The sequence below is a fragment of the Glossina fuscipes genome, unplaced genomic scaffold (assembly GCF_014805625.2).
Source record: "Glossina fuscipes isolate IAEA_lab_2018 unplaced genomic scaffold, Yale_Gfus_2 1, whole genome shotgun sequence".
Lineage (NCBI taxonomy): Eukaryota > Metazoa > Arthropoda > Insecta > Diptera > Glossinidae > Glossina > Glossina fuscipes.
The window spans coordinates 31,754,924-31,767,382 of NW_023998415.1; positions in this window are offsets into that span (position 1 = coordinate 31,754,924).

Here is a 12,459-nt window from a genome sequence, read left to right on the forward strand (position 1 = left end):
TCTCTCTCTCTCTCTCTCTCTCTCTCTCTCTCTCTCTCTCTGTCTCTCTCTCTCTCTCTCTGAAAATAACGGTATTGAGGTGCACTTGTCAGAAGTAACGCTTTAAAAGATTCTGCAAACTTTGTATATCTTTTATATCGGAATAATACAGCGACAACCGGAATAATACGTCCACAACCACTTAAACATCAAGTATAACAGACAGTCGAATAATTGCTAAAAGTGTTCCTCGTTTCAGAATTAAATGCTGCTATCATCTCAAGCTTTATTTGAGAAATAAGTACGACTTGAATTTTGTTCTATATCTTTGGCCTTAGCTTGAAAGCGTATGAAAATAAGCTAAAACTGGCCAAGGGTTTATCTATATCTATCGAAAGTCCTACAAAATTGAATACGGATATGATTATTCGATTTTTTTGCACATAGAGCTTCGATCTTAGTATACATACAAACTTTGGAAAAAGGGAAATTTTGGAAATTTTGCTTTTCTATAATATTGAGCAGATGTTGGCGATTTTTCCATTCTTACATACATTCACTCTATTGTGGAAATTCTGTTTTTTACACCTATTCTCGTTTGTGACACATGAGCAAAGAATTCAATTTTATCCTTAATTGCTTAGGAAAAATAGAGTTCAGATCTCAGTTTAAGTTGTACTGTTGCGGTCCTGTCCCTAGTTGCCTTGATTTATATTGAATATCAAGTATAAAATCGATATCTTGGGGTTTGCCACCGAGAGAGTGTCTTCCAATGACATTACATAGATAGGGGGATGAACAGATGGGCATTCTTAGAACATGTTTTAAGCGTTGTTCTGTTCACAAATGTATGACATTTTCTTTAGGGCGTCTCTGAAGCTTCCGTTTTACATTTCAATGGAATGAGTTGTTATATATTTAACCACTCAGTGGTTGATGTAAAACGATAAACTTTACGAAAATTCATGATTTGAAATACAGCCTGTGAGCGATACGTATGATAGGATACACGATCGAAGCTTGAACCTAATAAATATTCGTTCTATTTTCCTATGGAATATGGTACGCAAATTACTTGCGCAACTCGACTATGTCATCCTTCCACTTATTTGTGGGCTTGAAGCTATGAAGATCCTCTAATTCGTCGAGGATGAAGGTAACGTTCACGTTTATTCATTTTCAGAAAATAAGCAATCTCCTCTACTCATGGTTAGTGGAAGCCTAGAGCTTAATGTTGCTTGTCGTCTTCACAGTAGTACTTCTCATGTTTGCTGAAACTTATTGTTTTCAGTCTTAATGGATAGTGACTGAAAAGCTTTAAAAGAAGACAGAAGTCTTGGCTGTAAAGAGATTCGATATAAGTCGAACACGATTTATTTTCTTGCTATAGTTAATTACTGTTATCCACCACTGTAAGAAGGGGTTATACTCATTTCGTTTTTTTCAAAATATATGTAACATCCAAAAGGAAGCTTCCGAGACCCTATATATTCTTGATCAACGTGAAAATGTGACTTGATTTAGCCATGTCCGTCCGTCTGTGTGTCCATGTGGTGTATGTTATTGGCATTCTCTTGATCGGAAAAATGAAGGTATGTGAAGGTTTGGAAATGGAACCAATCGACCATGCCCACACAAAGTTACGAGTAATTAAATTTTATTTATTTTTTTTAATCTTTTTGAGGTTTTATGCATATTTAGCGCAAGGCAAACAAGCAGAACGTTTCCCCAATCAAGAGGTACTATCTGCCCTTAAAATGGATTTATTTTAAAATGAATAATGATAGAAACCGGGTTTAATTTTTTTTTTTTTTTTAATAGTACCAGCGATATAGGTATCAAATAAAAGAACTTGGAGAGTAGAATACGAAAAAGATAGTGATGGGTATGCGAGATTCGGCCCCCGCCGAATATAAATTTCTTAGTTGATTTAGTTTTTTTGTTCTTTGTTACAACATTATGGACCATATATAGTTTTTTTTTTTTTTGCAAGATAATAATAGGAGTAATTAAAGTAAATTTGTTTTCATTTCTATATTTCGTTTTTTAATTTAATATTTCATGATAATTGAACATATTTACGTTGATATAACAAATTTATTTAATTTACTGCGCATACACGCACAATATTTGTGAAATTAATTAAAAAACACCAAAGTGTTGTGTAAATTTAAATTGTACGTACGTGTTAATATGGAAATGAATTCAATTTAATAAATAAATAAATTGTGACCGCACGCACACAGATATACGTGCACTTTAAGTGCACAACAATGTAGTGACTGTCGTACATAATATATCAGATCGTTAATAAATTAAAAACAAAATTAAATCAATATAAACCATGTTGTAATTTGAAAGTTGAAATAAATTTCAATACTGCTATAGTTAAGATATTTATTAATGCGAACGAATTTAATTGCAATTTAAAGTAGTATAGAAATTGAAGGGATGAAAGGTATGATCATCTGAACAGTAGCTTTTAAATACATAAACGGATACGTCCTCATAAGCAATGTGATATCTAAGTCGGTGATAAGAAAAGTTTAGCTACAAAGTCAGTTTCGTTTATATATACATGTCTATGCTCTCAAAATGTAATCAAGCATCAGTTTTTAGATAAAGCTTTTCAAAATTGAATTCATTTAAGGTAACCTATTTATGGCGGTCGAGCCTGTTTGTAGGCACTTTTCGAAATCGTGTTAGCTTTTGTTTGCCGAATTAATTTTTATTTCCCCTTTAGATCATGTCCCAGATACGTGCGTCACGTTGCTGACGAGAAACGATTATAGGAAAACGGGGGAGGAGAGAAAGAGAGCAGTGTTTATGAACATTCAATATGACAATAGAGACATAAGGTACGATAGGAAAGCCATTGGTAGTTAGTGATTCTACCAAGGGCGGACAACACCGTTGAAAAAAACGACGAGTCGCAGTAGTGCAGTACAGTGCAGCAATTTCTGGACGAGTGAGCGAGAACGGGCAATGGTGGGCAGATTTTTTTTTATCTCTGCAGAGCACTTGTTCTGAATGTACCTGTACATAAGCGCAACACAGCCCTTATTGCGCCGACGCTCGAGGGTATCGAGAGTTCAGGACGCACTCTGCGTTTTTTGCTGTATGTTGTCGGGAGTCTCCAAGCAAAATTTGGGGCTCCGGTCCACACGTGCGGGTTATACCTTAATTTTGACCGGATATAAGCGGTGTAAATGACACGGATATCAGATGCAGTGAGGTATAGTCTTTGCACTGTCTTGAAACACCTAAGCCCTTAACTCCATCTATGCACGCTTTGAATGCCTGCTCTGTCCAATGAATATCGTTTTGTATTCTCATGCCCAGAACATCAAGAGTCTCGTGTACATTCGTCTACGTTGAGATGATCAAAAGAGAACCATTATGCATCATTTTTCTTCTGAATCAGAAGACAGTTTTGGTGGCATTAAAACCCATTTTTCCATTTTCTATTATCCCATTCAGATATTTTTATGAGATCACGATTAAGTGTGTCAGGATGCGCTTGCTCTGTAACGCGTTGCTGCATGGTTTCTCGCTGAAGGAAACCGAAACTGTTGTCTGCAGACGTGTAGATAGAGTTTTGGGAAGTCTTCTAAGGCACCTGCATTTAAATAGAACTCGTTCGAAAAATACCGCTCGATTACAATTTATCGAACAATTGCCCAAGAAGCTCGATATGATTGGAAGGAAAATTCTCACGAGTTTTATGATTCAAATTATAATGCGTTTCAAAATGTGTTTGATGAAGTGCTTGTACTTGGAGTTGAGAAGAAGAGGAAAGAAAAAATCGTAAGAAAAGGAAGAACTCACATGCCAAGCCATATCTAGTGAACAGAACGCTTGCTGAATGCCATTAATAGAGCTTTTCGCTCTACTCTTCTATGGAAGCCTGAAGAAATTCAAAAGTGACGTAGGCAGCTCTTAAAGACAAGCTGGCGCTATCAATATTTTTTTTTTTTTCGATTTAAATTTTCCAGCATTTTTCTTATGGCATGATATTTACGATGGCCGATGGCAAAATCATTCTTCTACTATTTATTCAACATGCTCAACATTACGCAGCTGCTACGACACACCGGCAAACACATATGGACTTTTGCATTTAAAAATTTGCGGTTTTGCGTATTATTTGCGGAGGTTTTAATGTGAAATAATTGCAGATCTATCGAACATTTAAATATGTACAAGGCATAATATTGCTAACATTACTATTGAAAGAGACTTGCGCAACCACGTGTCACATTAAATAAAATACATAGATAGATATAATACATCACTATGTATACTATGTTTCATGTATGTAATGTAAATATATATATATATATATATATTTGTAAACATATATATATGTTTTTCCAAATTATTTGGACAATATTTATTTTACTGAAATGAGTGAATAAAAATATATCGTAAATGCAATGAATAGAAGCTAAGGCTTCACAAACAGCACAAGTGAATTGATATGATTGTAAAAACATATGGGGAAGAGGGAGACAACATGAAACGGAAACAGATGTCAATGAAAATCTAGGTCGGCATACCCTATTAGGATAGCATGTGGATATAAATGTAAGCACGTCTTCGACAGAATTCTGACGCTTCAATGGCAACCATACATATGCCAAATTGTGCCTTTTGTCAAATAATTTTTCCTTATTTTCATGCCATCAATAGAAAACGAAAAAATGAAAAAACCGTAAAACTGTAAAACCGTAAAACCGTAAAACCGTAAATAGTATAAATTATTTGCTGTTTCTTGCAGGAGAAGCACTTTTCAAATTGGATTTTGTTTCCGGTTTTCCATTAAGTCATCTTTATTTTATCTTCTTTTGCCCTTATTTTCTTTCATTTAAGCACTTCTTCTTAACTTTCATATAGCGAACAAGTTGACATTTTCAGCTTCTTGATTTGGTCATGTGTTCCATGTAAGAACACAAGCACAAATTATTGCAAGCAAAAAACCAAAGAAATTCATACAAAAACTATGATAAATGGACTCTCTGGTTAGAATAGAAAATATTTTCCCTTCTCTTTCTCTGAACCTCAGGCCAGATTCATAAACAAAAAAACAAAAACAAAAATAATAATAATAAAAATGGTATTGACTAGACAATGCATAATGAATTGTTTCCTTAAGAGATTTTTGGAAATAATTTCTCGAAATTAACTAAGCATAAGTACCACAATTTCGGAATTAAATAAATTTTAAATTTATTTAAATGGATATAAATTGAATTAAGTGCGAAACACTGTGAATGAAAAACTTGTATTCAGTTTAAGGCAAATCTTGGATATTCGTTGCAATGTATATAAAAATGTATATAGATAAGTGGATATATCTTTAATCTTAGCTTCGTTTAGTTCATTTGCTTACTTCACTTAAATATTCTTTGCAATCCAGTAATGAAATTTATTTAAGTTATCTCTTGTGTTTATTAATTTATATTTCTATAACTCATTTACTTCTTCGGTTCGAGGATTTTGGCCTCGTAACTGTATCAGCATTGCCTATCTATATTAATGCGTCTTATAAAATTGTACACCACTTTAATTGCCTATTACATCGCTATAGCCTTTTTGCCAACTCTTACTGATTTAATAATCAATTTTCAAGTGACTGCACCACTTTCCCGCATCTCATCTTAATTTTCAAAACATTAATCCACCCTTTCGCTCGCTTCCGTATTAATTGGACATGCTTAGTAATGTTCTTTGTAGACCGACCTTTAAAATTTTTGCCATCACTGAGACTTGAGCATATTCTCAAAAACTCGATCTTAGAAATGAACGTACCGTGAATAGGGAGGTGGCGTCGCTCTCTGCGTATCTAAAAGTTCAAAGTTTAGGGGGAGGCGATTTGCGAGACTACATTAACAAAGTTATTCGATGCTAATAATAAGCAACTTGTTGGAGTAGATTGCCTTCCTAGATGCAATATTGATACTGATCGAAAAACAGCATAGGGACTTTTTGACGCCCTCTGGCAATATTGTTAAAGTAGGTCACTTAAATTATGATTTACATCAGTCTATGAAATCTTACTCTTACTGTTCCCTCTGCTATCGGCTTCAACTGTAGACATAACTCCCCATCAATCCAAAATTCGTGCCAATCCCTGTCAAACAATAATTTCTGTAATAATGGGGGATAATGACAAAATGAACATCTGCAACGCTCAAAACGAAGCTTTATGGATCCCGCATCTGTATATATTTCCTTGACCAGAATGAAATTCTAAATCGACTTAAGCATTTCGTCTCACCGTCTGTGCGGCTGTGTACTGTCCTTTGTAAACATTCCTCTTACTGCAAAAATGCAGTTATCGACTTCAAATTTCGATGAAGCATTGGAAATACTTGCAGGTTGGTATTGAAAATCGCCTAGTCGTTCGAAGGACACGTCTGCAGCACTACGTGAAATGAGGACAGCTCTGTTTTTCAAACGAAATGCAAAATTCATTTTTTGTTTATTACTCATAAATTACAGCCGACATATGTACCAAAAATTGAATGCTTTTTCTATTGGCGACGCGGTAGTATCGCTAAAGAAATGAAAAAATCTGCTACGCCTACTCAGTTTTATAGTTCGTCATTATTTTAGTTGTTTTCAAAAACTTTATACCATCAGCTATAAAGAAAGCTTCAAAAACTCGGTAAATTCTGTTAATGTCCGTGCATATGTAAGCATGTCCGTCTGTTCACCGGTCCATCTATCCGCCAGCGTTAGCGTTCACAAAAATGACGACATCGTCTACAAACTTGCAGGAGAATTTGAAAAGGACCACACCGATGAAAAGGCACGCTTACAATCCGTGCTGGGTATAAACGAATCGGTCATAACCGAATATAATTTTCTTACTTGGCTTGGTTGTTGTGAACGTGTTAGTTTCTTCGCTAATTACACTTTGCATTATTAGTTGCTTGCGTGTGACTGCATTTTTCTCCTTGTGTTTGGTTAGCTGTGTAAGTAGCCAGCTGAGTTTTCTAAACGAATTATTTCGTGACCTTTTGTATTTTATTTCAAATTATATTACTAAATTCTTTTACAAGTACAATTCGTGGCATAACTCTTGGGAGATTATGTACTTACATGTCAACACTTTGCTTAGGATGGAAATCACGCCAATTGGTTCATGTATTGTTGGCTACGCAACCGGACTAGGACTCTTATATGTTGAAAAAGAAGAGAAATTTATTGTAAGGTTTGCCGTTAATGCGAACTCAACATATATTTGTTGAAAACTAAGGGGAAAGGGGTAAATGTGCTGTTGCCAATGGGGCAGATCTATTGTCTAGCCTGGATGCCAATGAAATCATTACGTATTTCGTGCAAAACCACCTTGAAATCCTACATATAGATCCTGGAATTTCACAATTATCCGACTGACCTCTCTCTCTCTCTCTCTCTCTCTCTCTCTCTGTCGCTTTCTAATGTTAATAGAATCGCCCTCTCTGAAGCTCTTGTTCTTCTACTAACCTTACGTTTCCAACTATCTCCCCTTATGTGCTACGTTTTGTTAACACAATATGTACAAGTTGAACCAGATTGGAGAATAGTCAAAATTAGACCAATACCGATTAATTAGGAATTGACTATACTTTTTCAAAATCGTAAAATGAATTTTGAAACAGAAAATCGAAGGGTTTTGTTACGACAAGGGCGCTATTCATAGTTATCGGCTTAGATTTCGTGTTCGCCACAACAAATCTGATCTTTTAATTTCTATAACTTAATTAATTAGATAATATTCTATTCATGATAAAATCCATCCATTTTCATCTCCGTGGACATTTTGTGAAGATCACGCATTGCTCATTGAAAAACTCGACCACAATCTTTGTTTCCCGAAAATCCGCTTGTAGTCTTGAGCCTTATCCACTCAACCCCAAGCAATTCGTGTCGTGTCTGTTAATAAGATTGCGTCTGGAATAATGAAAGTGAATTCAGGATGAGTTCCGGGGTCCTATCCGACTCCATCTTTTTGTAAACGACTTAACTGAAACAGCAGAGCATGATCGGAATACCTATTTTGATTACGCTAACGATATTTTCATTCTTTTAAGCAGCTACCAATTGATTTCAGATTCTTTTGACACTGAACACGAGTCAACCAAAACCTGTTCGTTTCAACCGCCGTGAAAATAATCGCGTTAGTCTTAATATAATTAGGCGATACGTACATTGATGATACCTGATATTGAATTCGTGGAGCCCATTCGACGTCTAACATCGTCGCCAATTAGCGATTATTAACAAATTAAACTTTAACCTCCATGTGGATGAACGCTGAAATTTGTCTAACGTTGTCTAGATTGCATTTGACGTACAACAGTTCGAGAAGAGCTATAACCGATGAAATTACCTGACATAAATACCACTAAAATGCAAGATTACCACAAGGATCTGTTCTCCCCCCTTCCGTCTTCTTCTACTTTATTCTATAATAGCAGCAGACTTTCCCGTCCCGCATAATGTTGCCACTTTAAAGTCGAGCGTACAAATATATCAAACTCTTCTTGCATTCCTCTCTGGCTATAAGCCTTCGTGACAGCCATCGAGGAACCGCCCTTATAGGGAATATGCCGGGATGGTCGGTGAAATGGTACTGAATGAATTATTTCTCGGATTTTTCTATAGCTAAAATAAAATAAAACAAACTATATGTAATCGAAAAATTAAATAAATTCGCAGTGACAGACAAAAATGTTGGAAAGGACATTGAATACGTAACGTACGAAAGCCTCACAAAAAGAAGGCGAACGCATGTTTCTTCGACTTTTCTTTTGTTCCTTTTTCCTCCTTTTATTCCATAATGTGTGTGGGCTGCGCTAGACTATGCAAAAGAAGAGTAAGAATCCCTACTCTCTGACGCTTGCAAGCTTCGAGGTATAATATGAGATTCTACCTGATACAATCTAAGTTTCTTAATCGATCAAAAGGTGACTGAGGAGCCGCATATAATGATCAAAGACTACGCATAAATAAGTGAGTTTGTATCAGTGATTTTGCAGTCACTTGAAGTTTTTCGCAATCAATTACCGTACAGCGGCAAACCGGTCATTATTTACTAATTTAAGCCGAACCGATCACAATTTGTGTGTCGTTAAGGGCGAGCAGAGGCTATGAGCTCGCATTATATATCTGAAAATTCCGCACGGAGCTTTCTAATTCTCGTCTTAGGATACGGAACGTGGCAAGCGCAAAGTATGCACTGACAGATGGACTCGGCATTTTATAATGATTGTAACCTATAATACGTCGCAGACGTATTTCAAAGTAAAACAAATAGTTTGCCGAAGCTACCCAACCCTCCTGCCATAATGGTAGAGGTACGCATTAATTTTCTTTACCTAAGAATGCTCGTATTCTGAATACATTTTTGTGATGCGGAACACACAACAACGGAAAACAATTTGAAAATAATTTTATTATATGCAGAATTTTTTCAAATTAATGAATGTATGATAAAATTGCGAGACCCACAAGCAATTAACTGTCATACTTGACTTAAAAATTAGCACAACTTTTCAGCAAATTTAATACAATTACTGCAGTCACAGCATATGTGAAAGTCATTTGGAAAATACTGCTTAAAATAAATATAATAAATGAAATGTAATTTCAATATTACACAATTCAAGTAAAAACGAATTAAATGAAAATGACTTGAAACGTATAATTGATGTGAATAAACATAAATATATATATATATATATATATATATATATATATAAATGCGGACACGTACGCATACATATTTCTGAGTGACCCATATAATACTTGTGATGCTGAATCCGCCGTGTGCAACAAAAACTACTTATTTCTTGTATTATATTAATAAGTGAGCTTGAATTCACAACATACTTTCGGACCTCGTAATAAATGGGAAAAATAGTAATTATTAAAACAAATAAACACATACCCGAAAAGAAAATAAAAAAAAAAAAAAACAAGAAATGAAAACAAAAAGAAAAAGAAAACCTCTGCAAAGGCCTATCCATACATACACGTGTTTGTGTTTTTATAGCCATCAATGTAGGAAGAGCGTATATTAATTTTGTTATAAAACTAGCCGCACTGCACTCTATTATACATTTCAGGGAGAAAGTGTAAAGAAAATAAAATCATAGTACGGAATATTTGATAATGTAGGCTCGCTTGTAAGCTTGTGACCTTTCAATTCGCCAAAATCACCAAAACAAGGGAAACTTGACCACCATGCACTACCGAACAAGTCCAAGGTATAGTAGAAGATTCACAAAGCGATTGCTAACTGTGATGTACACTACTAAAGAAATTATCAATCATAATCACTTCCCGCATTATTATGATTAATCAGAGATATCTAAATGCTGAGTAGGAAAGCATCGCTGATCGGGAGGGTCGCGTTCACTTCCCAAAAAAATGAAATTGAAATGATGAAATATTTTTTGTGCACTCACTAAATAAGACGGAGTATCTAAAATTCGCTTTAAGTCTTTATGTAAAGTTCTTAGTTACTATAAACATTCTAACATATATATGTATATATGTGTTTACGTAACCATCAAACTAGTACGTGTAAAGAACGTCAAATTTTTAGCAACAATCCGTTATATGAACAAAATAGAGAGAGAGAGAGAAAAAAAAAAAAAAAAACTAGGATAAAAACAACCCACAGCTGCTGCAATGCAGCAATTTATGACCTTGCTTTAGTTTTATGTAACTCAAATAAATGAATGTAACCACATGCATACTATCCTATCCATATCCATTCATGTAAACAATGAATTTAGTATTTTGAAGTATTGCGTTGACGTTTTATAGACAGCAAATAAATGCAATACGCGCTCAGTATTCGAATTCCGTAATACATTTTCCATACAGTAACGCATTACTATAGTAATTTTTCACGAGATGCTAATGATATCCCTGTTTAAGCACCGTTACCTAATATATATTACTTACTATCATCTATGCATGCGAGACATTCAGTTGAGAATGAACAAACGAACGAACGAACGAACGAACGAACGAACGAACGAACGAACGTACGAAATATTATTATATTTGTGTAATAAATACGGTGAAAACAAAAGCGTTATTTTCCTAAAGAGGAGCCAAACATTCACCTCGTCGTAGTTAGTAATATAATGATAAGAGCTTCCGTTAGCAGGATATTACAAAACTCAACAAGCGCATCAAATTGTAATACACCGCTACCAAACACATATCGATATCATAATGAGAATGTCAGCGTAAACATCAGCATCAGCATCAGCAGCATCAGCAGCAGCAGCAGCAGCAGCATAACCATCAGCCTCACTATCAACATCGGTATCAGTATCAGCGTCATTTTCGGTATCAGTATCACCAACGTCTTTGTATACACTGTTGTAATATTACATACATGCGTAAATAATAATAAAACGTAAAATTGTAAAAGCACACTACACACTCTTTAAAAGATAGATAAACACACATGTATATGTTTATACAAAAGACTACATATATATACATTATATACATTTATATACATTTATACGCATATATAGATTATATGCATATATATATATACATATATATATATATATATTTGTAGTAATGTGTAGTTTGCATGGTACATAACACTACACGTTTTACATATAATAAGTAACTTAGTAAGCTAACGGGGTTCATTTTTAAAGTCATCAGCATAGCTATAGTAACGTAAGATTTTTTGCTTCTTCTTCTCACAAAATCTCCGTTCGTCTCAATGGAAATGATATTTTCTTGAATAGGGAAACCTCAAAAATTTCGAGTAATTTTTATTTCGAAGGCTTAATAATGTTAATGATTTAGCGAAAAAGTCAGTGGGAAACTTTTCCAAAAGGAGAAATTAATAAATTGCGTGTTGTCGTGCAGTCATGACAAAATAAATTCCTTTTCATTTGAAATTAAAAACAAAACAGAAAAAAAAAAAAAAATTATTTAAAAATTATCCTTTAATCCTTGAACAGAAGTTTCGAAATGTGTGAAAAATCGCTAAGAAGGCGTACAATTGTTGCTCTTGCTTGGCTGTGTGGCTTATTTCGCTTTAACAAAAGTTCATAAATTGCCATTAGGTTAAGTTGCTGATAACAAGGAAAGATTTCCTTCAAAATGCTAATAAGAAAACTTCTTAATAAATTTCAATTTTTTTTTCTTTTATTGCAGGCTTTGGTCAGTCAGCGCAATACAATTTATGCGGTTAACTGTCTACATAAAATGAAGGTTTCTTATAGCCACGAATGCCTTGTAGCTAGAATGCTTTTGTGTCGCAGTCTGTGCCATACTTTCTTTATTCGCCTTTTTTGTATGCTGCTGTCTATTAAGAGTCTACTTATGTGGGTTTTCTTGGCAAAAATCAAGTCATCCGGACGCCAAGATATAAAATCCTTTTCCTTCTTCACTCTCACTCTCTCTCTCTCTCTCTCTCTCTCTCTCTCTCTCTCTCTCTCTCTC